Below are 13,811 nucleotides of genomic sequence, written 5' to 3' on the forward strand. Positions count from 1 at the left end.
ATTCATCCAGTGTTCCATACTTCCCTCTTAAAAAGGGCAGTCCCAAAGGTCCACCCTCATCCAGCTCCTGTTCTAGTACAGGGGGAAGAAGAATATGAAGTCAAGAAAGTGTTGGACTCTAAACTGAGAGGGCGTAACCTATGGTACTTAATCTCATGGAAAGGTTATGGCCCTGAAAGTAATTCATGGGTTTCCGCATCTGATGTTCATGCTCCAGTACTTGTGAGACTCTTTCATCATCTCAATCCAGATAAACCAGGCCCTAGAGCACGCCTGGGAGAGGGGAGTACTGTCAACACCAGGACAGTGCGCGCTTCTAAGGCATCTAGAATGCAAAAACCCAACACTCGCAAGATAATGTAATTTATGCATTGTGATGATATGTTATTGTTTAACCTTTTGCATTGCAGAATTCCATCCCAAAGATTCATTTTTAAGGTGCTTATAAATAATGTACATTTGCAATGTATTGCTGCAGACATTCAGAGTGAGTTAGGGTGTGGTCCCTTTCCAGGGCCTTTCAGAGACTTTTCCTGCAACATGCCTGGGCGTGGTTCTAGGCGGGGCCAAGACTCTATAAAAGAGAGTCAGCCCAAATCCCAGTGCTCACTATTCAGAGGTCCCAGTGCAGAGCAGCAGCTTGCTTCTTCCTGAGCTCCTGTCCCGGCGGCCTATTTGGATTTTCCAGTCTTCTGCACTCATCTCTCATTGGTGATCACTGTTTCCAGGCGGTAAGACGGTGTTTGGACATTTCCCAACACCGTAATTGAGAATTTTCGTATTCTTGATTTTAATTCTTAAATGAATAACAGATTACTTGTGCGCTGCCATTTTTTGACATTTGTATGGTGGTTTGCAAATAGGGAGGACGCGCAATTTATTCCATAAAGATTTGACTTTGTTATTACATGGTTGTTCATTGCGCGCTGATATTTCTTGACATTTACATGATGTTTTATGAGTTGGCAAGACGTGCAACTCGTTTCATGAGCATTTAACTTTGTTGTTCATTGTGCGCTACCATTTTCTGGCATTTACATGGTGGCATTCGAATCGGCAACACGCGCGATTCTTTCCTTGAGTGTTTTTTCATGTTATTCATTGTGCGCTACCATTTCTTGGCATTTGCATGGTGGCATTTGAATCGACAAGACGCGCAATTCTTTCCCTGAGTGCTTTTCATGTTGTTCATTGTGCGCTACCATTTCTTGATATTTGTATGGTGGCATTTGAATCGGCAAGACTCGCAATTCTTTCCTCGTGTATAAATAATGTAAATTACTGTGCGCTACTATTCTAAGATATTTTCTTGGTAGCATTTCAAGTTGACACGTTGTGTGATTTATTCCTTGAATCTACGTTGTGTGATTTCATGGTGCACAATCCTTTATGGTGTTTAATACTCATATAAAAATCTGCAATGTGCGCAATTCACTTCCCAATGTTTTTTCTGAGATGAACACAACAATACCAGAATTCAAGATGTAATGCTGTGTGTTCCTGATATGTATTCTTAAAAGGAGATTCATATGGTTGTTTAGAAATTGCTCAGAGTGTTTCCTGATTCTCATGCTAAAGAAAGTACTCGAATCTGAAAGTCCTATTTAACTTTTCCTGTTTCCTCCTCAGGTATTCGGTCATCTAAAGCCTAGTCAGTTTTAGGACTATTCTAGGGTTGTTCATGTATTTGGAAAAGACGAAGCTTAGAGTTGTAGCATGGTACTGAATTCATGAGATGAAATTTTGATGTTGTGTTTTAACCTTTTGCTTCCTACAGGTCTCCTTCCCAGCTGTTCCCGTCCTAATCCCCTTTTCCCCACTTGGACTCTCTTAGACTCTGTGATAAATCTAATCAGAGTATTGGAGCTGTCTTGTGGTGGAAGTGTTGGGAACGTGCACAGACCCCGAGGATCTGGTGACTCTGACAGTAGCTCGTGTGCGCTTTGTTTCTAAGGTCTATGGCACTTTTGTGTGTTATACAGTAACAACCCGCTCTGAAATGAAATGTACATGGTCTATTGTTCAGCACACACACAATCAAAGTAACTTTAGTAGTTTTGCATAGACAATGTGATGCTTGTGTTCCACTCTGGCCTATTCCTTATCTTTGTCAATCAACCCGCTCTCTTCATGGGAGTTGCTACCCTCAGAAATGCGGTACTGAAGTTTTGGGGGTAATCAGGTGGCTCCTGCCGAAACTGTTCATAGCACAGTACTGGCAGGACCGAGGACCTCCGTCGAGTGTCACCACCCCAGCCTGCTACCCACATAACAGAAAGAGGCTAGATGGTAATCAGGACCTCTGATGAGGCTTCCCTCCTGACTGGTAAGCCATACCTTAATGGCCATGGTTTCCTGGGGCTGCTGCCTTCACACAGTAGTGCAGCGGCTTCTATCCATGGCAGTTCACTCCTTAGGCCACTCGGACACAGCTGTGAAAGGCACTCAAAGCAGGAGCCTCCCTGTGCTCTGAAGCACCACTAAGAGGTCTCCTGTGCCCTGGGACACTCCCGTTAGCACACCTAGGCTGTGCTCAGTTAGTCTCGGCTGGCGGCTCTTCTTTTCTTCTCCTGCACGGGGGGGAACAGCAGCGCTCACCAGGTGGTTTGGAACCACAACATGTAGTGTTCACCAGGAGCTTTGAAGATAAAGCAGGATGCTGTGCCTCCTCGTGCTTCTGAGAAGCCACAATGAACGAAGGGAGTGTTCCCCACGCCCTATCTCATAAAATAAACTACTCCTCATTTGCTGGCGAAACAGAGGTAAAGCGCCCCTCCAGTACTTTAAAGAAAAATGCAGGGGAACAAGGGACACAGCACCTAGCCCTTGGAGACAGCAAAAGGGGCACAGGGAAGCAGGGCCCAAGCAAGCAGTCCAGCACAATGGTTTGAAGGCAGTGGCAGTTCCTCTTAGTGACCCAGCAGGTCACAAGTCAGCTTAGCAACAGCAGTCCAAAGGTGGTTCCTGGCGAGTCCTTCCAGCAGCATCATGTATCCTGTTCAGTAGTCCATTAGTGTCTCAAAATATGGGGAAACACCCCTGTACTTATACTCATTTTGCACAGTCTCCACAAAAGGGGAGAAAGGGTTCCAACCAGTACTAGCTGTTCCAGGAGTGTCCCCTCTCTCCTCCAACACAGGCTCCAGACATCAGTGGGGGTAAACAAGCCCTTTGTGTGAGGCCCAGGCACAGCCTTTACAAATGCAGGTGTCTCCGCCTCTCACTCTCTCAGCCCAGGAAGACCATTCAATATGCAGATGCACCTCTGTGACACCTCCACTCTCCCTGTGTTCAGGCTGTCTGAAAGGTATGCACAAAGTCCAGCTGTTACTCAGCCCTGACGTGAATTGAAGTCAAGCTTCTGAACACCAGAGTCATAACCACAGAGAAATGGCCACTTTCTAAAAGTGGCATTTCCATAATGGTAATAAAAAATCCACCTACACAGGTAAGCAGCATTTCTCATTACTATTACAACCAAACCAAACATGCCTACATCACCTCATAGATTAGACAATACCACCTAGACATGAGGTAGGGCATTTCTAGTGCAATCATTTGAGAAAGGCAGCACTCAGTAGTGAGAAACCAAATAGGCTGTTTGGCACTACCAGGACAGGCCACAGAACCAGGCACATGTCCTGCCTTTTACCCACACAGCACCCTGGGCTAGCTAGGGCCTACCGTAGGGATGACTAGGATGTAGTAAAAGGGGAGGTCTAGGTCTGGCAAATAAATTTGGATGCCAGATCCCTGTGTCGGTAAAATGAGCATGCAGGCCTTGTGGTAGAAAGCCTGAGACAGGTTTGAAAAGCTACTTCTCTGGGTGGCGCAAGGTGGACTGCAGACCTACCAGTAGGTTTTAATTTACAGGCCCAGGGTATAGTGATACCACTGTACAAGGGACTTTCAGGTGAATTAAATGTGCTCATTAGGTGTAAGTCAATCATACCAAATTTAGAAGGGAGAGCACCTGCACTTTAGCACTGATCAGCAGTGTTAATGAGGTCAGAGTCCTAGAGCCAACAACAAGAGATCAGAAAAAATTGGAAGAGGAAGGCAAAACGTTTGGGGATGTCCCTGTAAAATGAATGAGGTCCAACACTTATGATGGATGGGTTGAGTCACTCACATGCCTTCTGGTGTTTTCCCGCATGGGTACACAGGCCTGAGGAGAGCAAGACATCCTCCAGTGTGCCATCCACTATCAGACTTGCAGACCGCGGAGGCGCAACATGTAATCCAAATCTAACATCTGGATATGCCTACAATTATGGATCTTTGTCATCAGTTGGAGCCAGATCTGAAGCCTACCATTTGTAATCCCAATAGCATACCTCCCATTGTTCAAGTCGTGCTAGTGCTGCACTTCCTGGTCACTGGGTCCTTTCATAATACAGTCACCCTTACTGCAGGGATGTCTCATCCCATGTTCAGTCTGCACTTCCTGGCCACTGGGTCCTTTCAGAATACAGTGGCCCTTACTGCAGGGTTGTCTCAGCCCATGTTCAGTCTGGTTTTGAAGGCTGTACTGTCTGCATTGTTAAAACACCTGGGGCCATATTTATACTTTTTGATGCAAAACTGCGCTAACGCAGTTTTGCGTCAAAAAATTAGCGCCGGCTAACGCCATTCTGAAGCGCCATGCAGGCGCCGTATTAAATCAATGACGTTAGCCGGCGTTAGCCGCCGGCGCTGCCTGGTGTGCGTGAAAAAAAATTACGTAGGGGGATATGGAGCTTGGGCGCCCAAAAATGGGGCAAGTCAGGCTGAGGAAAATTTTTCGCCTCAACCCGATTTGCGCCATTTTTTTCCACTCCCAACCCCCATTGAAATGACTCCTGTCTTAGCAAAGTCCCCTGGGCATGGTCATTGGGCATAGTGGCATGTAGGGGGGCACAAATCAGGCCCCCCTATGCCACAAAAAAAATAACAAAAAATACTTAACTGAACTTACCTTAATGTCCCTGGGATGGGTCCCTCCAGCCTTGGGTGTCCTCCTGGGGTGGGCAAGGGTGACAGGGGGTGTCCCTGGGGGCATGGGAGGGCACCTCTGGGCTCCTTCCGAGCCCACAGGTCCCTTAACGCCTGCCCTGACCAGGCGCTAAAAAACTGCGCAAAAGCGGCTGGACGTCATTTTTTTTTACCCGCCCACTCCCGGGCGTGAGTTTTGCCCGGGAGTGTAAATACGGCGCACATGCCTCTGAGTCAATTTTTTAGACGGGAACACCTACCTTGCATATCATTAACGCAAAGTAGGTGTCCACGCTAAAAAATTACGCAAACTCCATGGACTTTGGCGCTAGACGCGTCTAGCGCCAAAGTATAAATATGGAGTTAGTTTTGCGTCGGAATTGTATAAAAAAAAAAAATGACGCAATTCCGGCGCAAACAGAGTATAAATATGCCCCCTGGACAGCTACATCAGATTTCCCCAATGTGAGGATCTGGCCCATGTGATGGCTGATTTCTGTGATTTGGGATACATGTGGTGGGAGCCATAGATGACTCCCATGTAGCCTTGGTTCTCCCAAGTGCAAATGGTATATAGGAACAGAAAAAGCTTCCATTCCATAAACGTCCAAGTTGTCTGTTTTGCTGACCTCTACATTTCACAAGACTCCTTCATCATGCAGAACAGCAATATCCCACAGCCGGTGCTTAATTTGTGCTTGTTGTTTTCGGTGCTGAGCACTGGCACTTATTTTTGAGGACCAGGGCTCATTCTTCTGCTTCAAGCATTTACTGCGAGCAAAAGACACATTTTGGAAAGACGGAGGAAGAGAAAAACAAAAAAGCGTCACAATGGGAGAAAGCAGAAAGCTGCAGGAGTGAGCTGAAGGGCAGGTATTGGCTTTAAAAGGATTGAAGAGGCCTGAGCTGGTTTAAGGATTAAGATTCCCTTAGTATTCCGTGTTCCCACATTTAATTGCAGCAGCCGCATGTTTAAGAGGGGGCTTTGAGCACCAGCAATTTTTTATTTACAAATTAAGCACTGCCCACTGCTGATCACACAACTATACACAGAGAGGGTCTGGCTGGTTGGTAAGTCATGTATGTCATGTGTATCTGTCCCTTCTTTCCTTCTACTACATATAAGGATTAAAGTTTGGATTGTTGTAACTATGCCTCACAGGGGGCTCTGGCTACTCAAACCATCCTTGGCTATTGACACCAGTGAGGTGCCCAACCACACCAGGGGAAGTCTGCTTCAATGAGGCCCACAGGAGGACAAAGCATGTCGTGGAGTGAACTTTTGGGCTCCTGAAGGCAAGATTTTGTTCTATAGACAAATTTGGAGGAGCCCTCCTCTACTCACCCTACAAGGTCTGTCAAATAATTGTTGCCTGCTGCATGCTCCACAACATTGCCCTGAGAAGTCAAATACTATTCATACCAGATGAGGGGGAGCCTGCAGATCCTGTGGGTGGGAATGCAGATGTGCCAAGTGAGGATGTGCATGATGAGGATGAAGCTGGAGACATCAGAGCAGATGTCATCAATCAGTACTTCAACTTATTCAAGGTATGTGATGTGATGTTACTAATGAGATTCCATGGGGCATTGTTGAGGTAATGCATGCCAAGTAATGCACTTCTTGCCACCATCAATGTGGTCCTAAGTGGCTCCAAAGCTGATGACTCAGATATGCTTGCTGATGTTCCTTCAAGTTCTGTACAGAAATGAAATGTACATGGTCTATTGTTCAGCACACACACAATCAAAGTAACTTTAGTAGTTTTGCATAGACAATGTGATGCTTGTGTTCCACTCTGGCCTATTCCTTATCTTTGTCAATCACAGATTTGCAGATTTGCTGTTTGGTTCATCACCATTTGGCATTGTCAGACAGTGTCACAGGCAGATGGGATTTACTGACTGACATGAGCAGTGGGCAGGGATTAGAGCAGGTACAGTTTTGCATCAAATTTGTGGTGTGTGAATTCTATGCCCAGATTGTCAGGACAGTAGTTTGGGGGTGTCCTTTTCCACAAAATAGACCTGCTTTGTATTGGAGGTGGCCCAAATGGTGGCATGTGCGTGTCAGTTTGTGTCTGACACATGTCACAATGTGGTATCCAGACCATCATTATGGTTTGTGTTGTTTGTGACCTGACTTGTGCATAGCTGTCAATGTGTTTTCTAATTACAGGCCAATGTGCATGTGTCTGAAGACTGAAATAGGTGAGTTGTTAGCCTACAGATACCTAACCATGGTAAGTGGAAGGTTCCATGACTGCAAAGCTTAGTACTGACCTCTGTCTGTTTGATAGGGTATGGTGATTTGGGAGGATGAGGTATGGGTATGTGATAAGGCTTTAGCTGATGATACATGGAACTCATCTGTTTGTCTCCTGGTATGGTGATACACTGACATGTCCATTACTTGTGTATTCTGTGGATTGGCAGTGTATGACACCTATGCTGGAAAACTGGAGTTCACAACATTACTTCACAATGTGCTGATTGCTATTCTCATAATACATTTGTGGAGATGTACAATACAGGTGACTTGTGTCATGTTTATGTTACAATACCAATGCCATGTGTATTCTGGTTGTTCAGTACATGTGTGATGACCATTACAGAGGTATAACATTGGGAAGGAACATTTTGGTACAATTGTTTTCATACATGTCAGTTGTTTATGGTTGATACATCACACTTACACAGGATCTGTGATTAAGTGGTATTTATTGGGTAGTGAACAACAAAATGAGTGAATTGAAACAAAAATGAAATGATTATGACAGTGAAGGGTTCAGTCATGGTGGACAAAATAATCACAGTAGCAGCTACACCATTTGGAAACTCAAGTCCAGTGTCTTTGCACCATAGGAAAACAGGTTGTATAAGTCACACACAAGGGGAGAAATCAGGAGATGTTCACTTCCTGGCAGTGGGTTCGGTTTTGGCATCTGATCCTCCTTGATGTCTGGGTGGACATCCACATTTGCACGGGGTGGAGGGTTCTGCTACAGAGAGGGTGTCTGAGGCATGCCCTTACCCTGGCAGGGCCTCAATTGCCTCAATTCCACTAGTGAAAGACGCCTGATTTTGGGGGCCAGAGCTACTCAGAGTAATGTTGATGTCCTTCATCACCCCAGCAATGGACGCCAGGGTAGAATTTTGTGCTAGCCACTGCTGCATGGCTTCCTGATGGTTTTTCCTCTGGAACTGTCTGATCTCCCCCATCAAGTACCTACCCCATGATGCCTTGGGAGTTTTGGTGGGTTCCCAAGACTTCGGAGATGGTTTCCTGGTCAGGTTTGTCCCTTGTAGTCCCCATCTTCTGGTCCACACCATCCTTCCCGCACACCCTACCCCCACGTACCTGTGCCCCTGGCACAGTGTGCCCACCCCCACCTGTGGCTGGACCATCATTGTCAGAGGTGACATTAGGAGACTCAGGTACGTATACTGGGGGGCACAGGATAGAAGAGACTGTCCTTGGAACACAGGTTTGGGGGCGAATGGGTGCTTGTGAGGTGGTTGCAACAGGGTTGGGAGGAGTTGTTGTGGGCAAGGTGAGTCTGACAGTTGTCGACTGACCAGGTGTCCCTGATGGGTAAGCTTCATCCTCAGTGTTCAGACATTCAAGGCTGTTTTTCTCACTGGGGCCTTCATCCAGAGGGGTAGTGACTGTCTCTGGTATCCTCTCCATGTTTGGGATGGCCAGGTTAACAGTAGGAGATGTGGAACACACAGTTGCTGTATGTGATGCAACAAGTGATGTATCAATTAGACAGGTAGACATGGTATATGAGATGCACACACTGCCTTTACATGATCCCCTGACATGGTAATGGCAATGACAGCTGCTACTTAATCCGGGTAAGTGAAATGTGGGATACAGAGATTTGAAATTGCATACAACATGCAACATGCTCTTGGAGTATGCTGGAGTTGAAATGGCTGCCAATGCTGTCATAACGTGGCTGATTGCAGACATAACAATGTACATTTCTCTCCTGGTAAGGTGTGTGGCTTCATTTATTGACTAGAAGCTGAACAATGCACAATGGTGTCAGAACTGGCATACAATCTAGGTGTTACAATTTGACTTGGGCCTCTGTTTGGATGTACTTCAAGTGTGTGCAGTTTGACATTTATGTGTCTACCCCAGGTGAGCATGTTACATATATAGGGATGTGTTCTCAGAGTCCAGTTTGGTATGGGACACGGCTGTAGCTGTGATTTGCTTGTAATGGTACTGGTAGTGGGCCATTGCATAACTGTAATTGGCATGAACAGTTAAATGGTGCACCATTCAGGATGGATACTTTGATAGTTAGTTTCGTATACAAGACATTTCACATTTAGTGCACTGTTCTAGTTTTGTTTATGGTGGAACAATGCCTTCTGGGAGTTGTAGTGCTGTCAGTTTCCAGAACTTCACATGCCCTTCCCAAATACTGTGGCCCAAAGTGAGTATACTTGCCATGTGGCATGGCAGTGAGGGGTGTTCGAGATTTGGACAGAGGGGTGGTGGGTGACTTAGTCACTGGGGTGGGGAAAGGTGATGAGTGAGCATGTAAGACAAAACTGTGACATGATTGGTGTAGTAAATTAACCAACTCCAATCCCCCAGGTATTCCTGTCAAGCCCTTAGGATGCAGGATGTCCGAGACCTTCTCCTCCCATGATGTGAACTGTGGGGGAGGAGGCAGGGGCACACCGCCAGTCTTGAGGGCCGCCAGCTGAGACATGGATGCCATGGAATGCACCTTCCCCCTGAGGTCGTTCCATCTCTTCCTGATGTCCTGCCTTGTGTGTGGGTAACTGCCTACTGCATTCACCCTGTCAACTATCCTTTGCCACAACTCCATTTTCCCTACTATTGATGTTTGGTGGACCTGTGCCCTGAATAGATGTGGCTCTACCTTGAAAATTTCATCCATCATGACCCTCAACTCATCATCAGTGAAACGTGGGTGTTTTTGTGGGGTCATGGTAGTGGTGCTATTGATGGTGAGGTAGTGAATAGAAGGATGAATGATGCTTGTGATGAGGTGTGGGTCCTGTGATGTGAGTGGGTGACGGTTGTTGTGTATTGTGTGGGTTTGTAAATTGTGTGGTGTCTGATGTGCAAATGTGGGATGTGTGCTGAGTTTGGTTTATCCTACTCTCTGGATGTGAATGGCATTTTGGTTGCAAAGGGTTGTGGGTTATATACAGAGTGCATTTTACAGTAAAGTGTGTCAGTGTGTTGGTATGTGAATGTTTGTTAGGTGTGGAGTATTCGAACTGTCCAATGTGATGTGATTTTCTTACTGATAAAGCCGCGGTTCGCAAATCCAAGGGATTTCCGCCATGGAAGAACCACTCTTGTGATTTGTGAATTGCAATTTGATTGGTTGATTTTTGTCATGCTGGTGGTCTGACCGCCTTTTTTCCACCTGCCTCTGTCCTGGCGGTTTTGGGAAATTGGCTATTTTTTGATGGTCTGAGCTGTTTATCTCCTAATACGGAGGTTAGATAACTGTCAGAATGGTGGTCTTTTGACAGCCGCAACTGCAGCAAACTTATCGTCAGAGCGCCAAAATCGTAATGAGGCCCTCGGTCTCTAAGAGGAAAGCATCCTCAATGAGGAAAGGCAGCAGACTGTGGCAAAACAGGGCTTCACAATGCCTGATAGCTGCTGGATGAGGTGTGTTAAAGCTGCTGACCTTTGATAGGAAAGCTCACAGCGGGAGAAAGGTCTCTCCATGGCCGGATACTTTGGAGCTTTTGCCTGCTGAAGATTTCTACATTTAAACATATTCAGTTTTTTGTAGCTCAGATGTATCCAGCAGCACAAGAGTGCAGGCTTTAGCTTTAGCTAAAAAGGCCTCCCAGCGGCCAGATACCTCCTCCATCAGGTCCCACAGAATTTGATTTGCATGTGGGGAAAAGCTCAGAGCAGAAGCAACTAGTTTTTTTGGCCCAGCTGCAATGCACCTTTAGATCGGATTGGCAGATTGGTCTCAATCTCCAGAGGTTCTTAAAGCCAAAGAGTTTCCAATTCCCAGATTTCAGGATATGATATAAGGAGTGCATTTTGAGACCCAGCCTTGTGTTCTGGACCATGGGGACAGGACTGATGCATTAGGACTCTCTCCAGCAGAGGCCAATAGCAGGGCCCAGTGAAAGCTCAATTGGAACTGGTTAGCTGTAGTTAAAGCAAGACACCTCTTGCAGCTTGACCCTATTGCAAGAGGAGGTCAGCATTATGACCCTTGGGGGCAGATTTGTGGAAAGTGGCGCTGCACCACTTTTTGGTGAAGCACCACTTTCCCTGCACCCCTTAGCACCCCTTACCACCACCATGTGTGTGCGGTATTTAAAATACGGCACACCATGGCGCAGGGTATGGTGCAATAACATAATTTTTCATGATGTTATTGATGTACTTTGCAGGAGTAGCGCCAAAATATTGGTGCTACTCCTGCAGAGTACATAGGGCCTCATTCTAAAGAATGGAAGGCCCCTTTTAACGCCTGCTCTTGAGCAGGCATTAAAAGTGCCATAAAAAATGGCATAAGGAAATCTCATAGATTTCGTTTAGGAATTTTTCCAGCTCCCCTATCTGGAAACGCCCCCTTTGCATACATTATGCCTGGTGCGGGCAAAATGTAGTGCAAAGGTTTACAGAGTGGCACAATGCATGCATTGCGCCACCGTGTGAATAAAACACGGATATTTCGGCCTCGTTGAGCCACATTAACGTAAAAAAGAATGACGTTAATGTGGTGCATGGTGGCGCTAGAGCACTATAACTATGCCCCTTGGAGTCCTCGTCTTTGTCCTGGGTACAAGAGGAAGAGCAGATCCAGTCTTCTTGATCATATTGTGTTACAGGCAGCAGGTGACGACGTCTTCTGTTCTTCCCCAGGTCTAGAAAGTGTTCCAAGGAGGGTACTATGGATGTCACATGTATATCTGGTATCAGCCTGTGGGCAGGAGAAACTACTAAAAGGTTTGGTAAATGTTCCCATAGGTAAACCTACAGACAAATGCAGCATTTAATGTGTGCCTTTCTGCAAACAATTCCACACGGCCTATCTTTAACTACAGCTAATATGGCAGAGCCTTTCTCATACAGTGCAGAGGTCCTGTGCAGCCTCTAGTCTTTTGGAGGTGGAAATGAGCAGCCCCTCCTCTGTGGTCACTAAAATACAATTCTAGGGGCAGCTCCTCTTCCACTGAGGTTAGTGCCTGTCTGACTTGAAGAACAGCTGAAGACCTTGTGTGATAGGGTAGGCATCTTTGAAGCTGATCAAATTCCTTTGCACAACCCAGATGGCCATTCTGCCAGTGGAAGACACACATTTATCCAAAGCCAAACCTTTGTCTTGCTCTGGAAGCAGTTTCCACACCTGATCAGCTTTCAGATAACAGTTGGAGCTCATGCAGGTGTTCTCACCAAGACTTTTGGCATGGGAAAGGTAACTTTCTAAAAGTACATTTTTACAAAATATTTTTTTTAAATCTGACTTTACTAATGATTTGGGATTTCAATACATATTTCAAAAAGTGCAATATTGAGAGTGTAGTGGTTTCCCAGCCGGACATACAATTATTAAATGTAATATTGCATCTCAATGGTTTCCTATGGAAAAAAAATCAAGCTTTGCTATAGTGAAAATAGCTTTTGGTGCCTTTTCACTGTAAGGACATGTGTAACATTAAACTTATAAATGTTCGTCTTTGAAGTACCACGCACCGTGCCTTATGAGTAACAGGCATAGTTATGGATTGACATTATAATTTAAAAGGAAGATGGGTTGTCAAAAGGGATTATTGTGCATTTGCACAGTCAAGCTACAAATAGTAGGCCTGCAGTCCTGTTTGCACGTTCCCCGCAGTGAGTGGCATCATGGATCTTGCAGTCCACTAGTGATCTTTAATTTACAGGCCCTAGGTACACTTTATACCATATAAGAGGGATTCATAAGTAAGTTAAATATACCAATCAGGGATATGACCATTTCATTATGTTTAAATGAAGAGCACAGGCACTTTGCACTGGCTAGCAGGGTTAAATTGCACAGAGTTCTACAGAAGTCAAACATCGACAGGCACACCACACAAAAGATGGTAATTTCCATCACTCACTTTAACATTGTTAATTTGAAACTTCCTTTACAATGAATAGTAACATTTTATCTCGATCCTAGTACCAGAACAAGCCACTCAAATGTCCAGCAGTCTTGTTATAAATATGTTGCTGTTCACTGGATCTCTGAGGTTAAAATACAGCAGAACACTAGGGAAACAAATAAAAGTCTCCTTTGCTCCCTCTGTTCTTGGAAGTAATTTTTCAATCAGCATTTTACGCGTCCCTGAGAAGGTATTAATGAATTTACAGAAACCTGTCCTTTGGTTTGCTTTCTCCAAGCACCAATTCTATGAAAAACATCACAAGAGAAAACATTTCATACAAATGAGGTGCATTAAACCCACGAAGAAGAGAAACAATTGTCACCTGTAGATCTTCAGTTTGCAATTTGTTAAAAACTTTTAGATTAGTGTCACCAATTTATTGTTAAAAGAAGGAAAAAACTATGTACATATAAATATTTTTCCACAATTATTTGGATGAAACGTTTACTCTCTCTAAAGAGGAAGGCAGACTACAACCCTCTTTCGACTAATTTTTCAAGATTCTTTTATTTGCTCCTAAAATAATTGTAATCATTCTTGATGGAGAGCAGCCACACTTGCTATTAAGACATCACTAAAAAGTAAAAATAGAACGTCAAATGAATGCTTAGTTCGTGAAAAATCATGTTGATATGATGGAAATCCATCGTCTACAAATCCAATGT

The sequence above is a fragment of the Pleurodeles waltl genome, chromosome 1_1 (genome assembly GCF_031143425.1).
Source record: "Pleurodeles waltl isolate 20211129_DDA chromosome 1_1, aPleWal1.hap1.20221129, whole genome shotgun sequence".
Lineage (NCBI taxonomy): Eukaryota > Metazoa > Chordata > Amphibia > Caudata > Salamandridae > Pleurodeles > Pleurodeles waltl.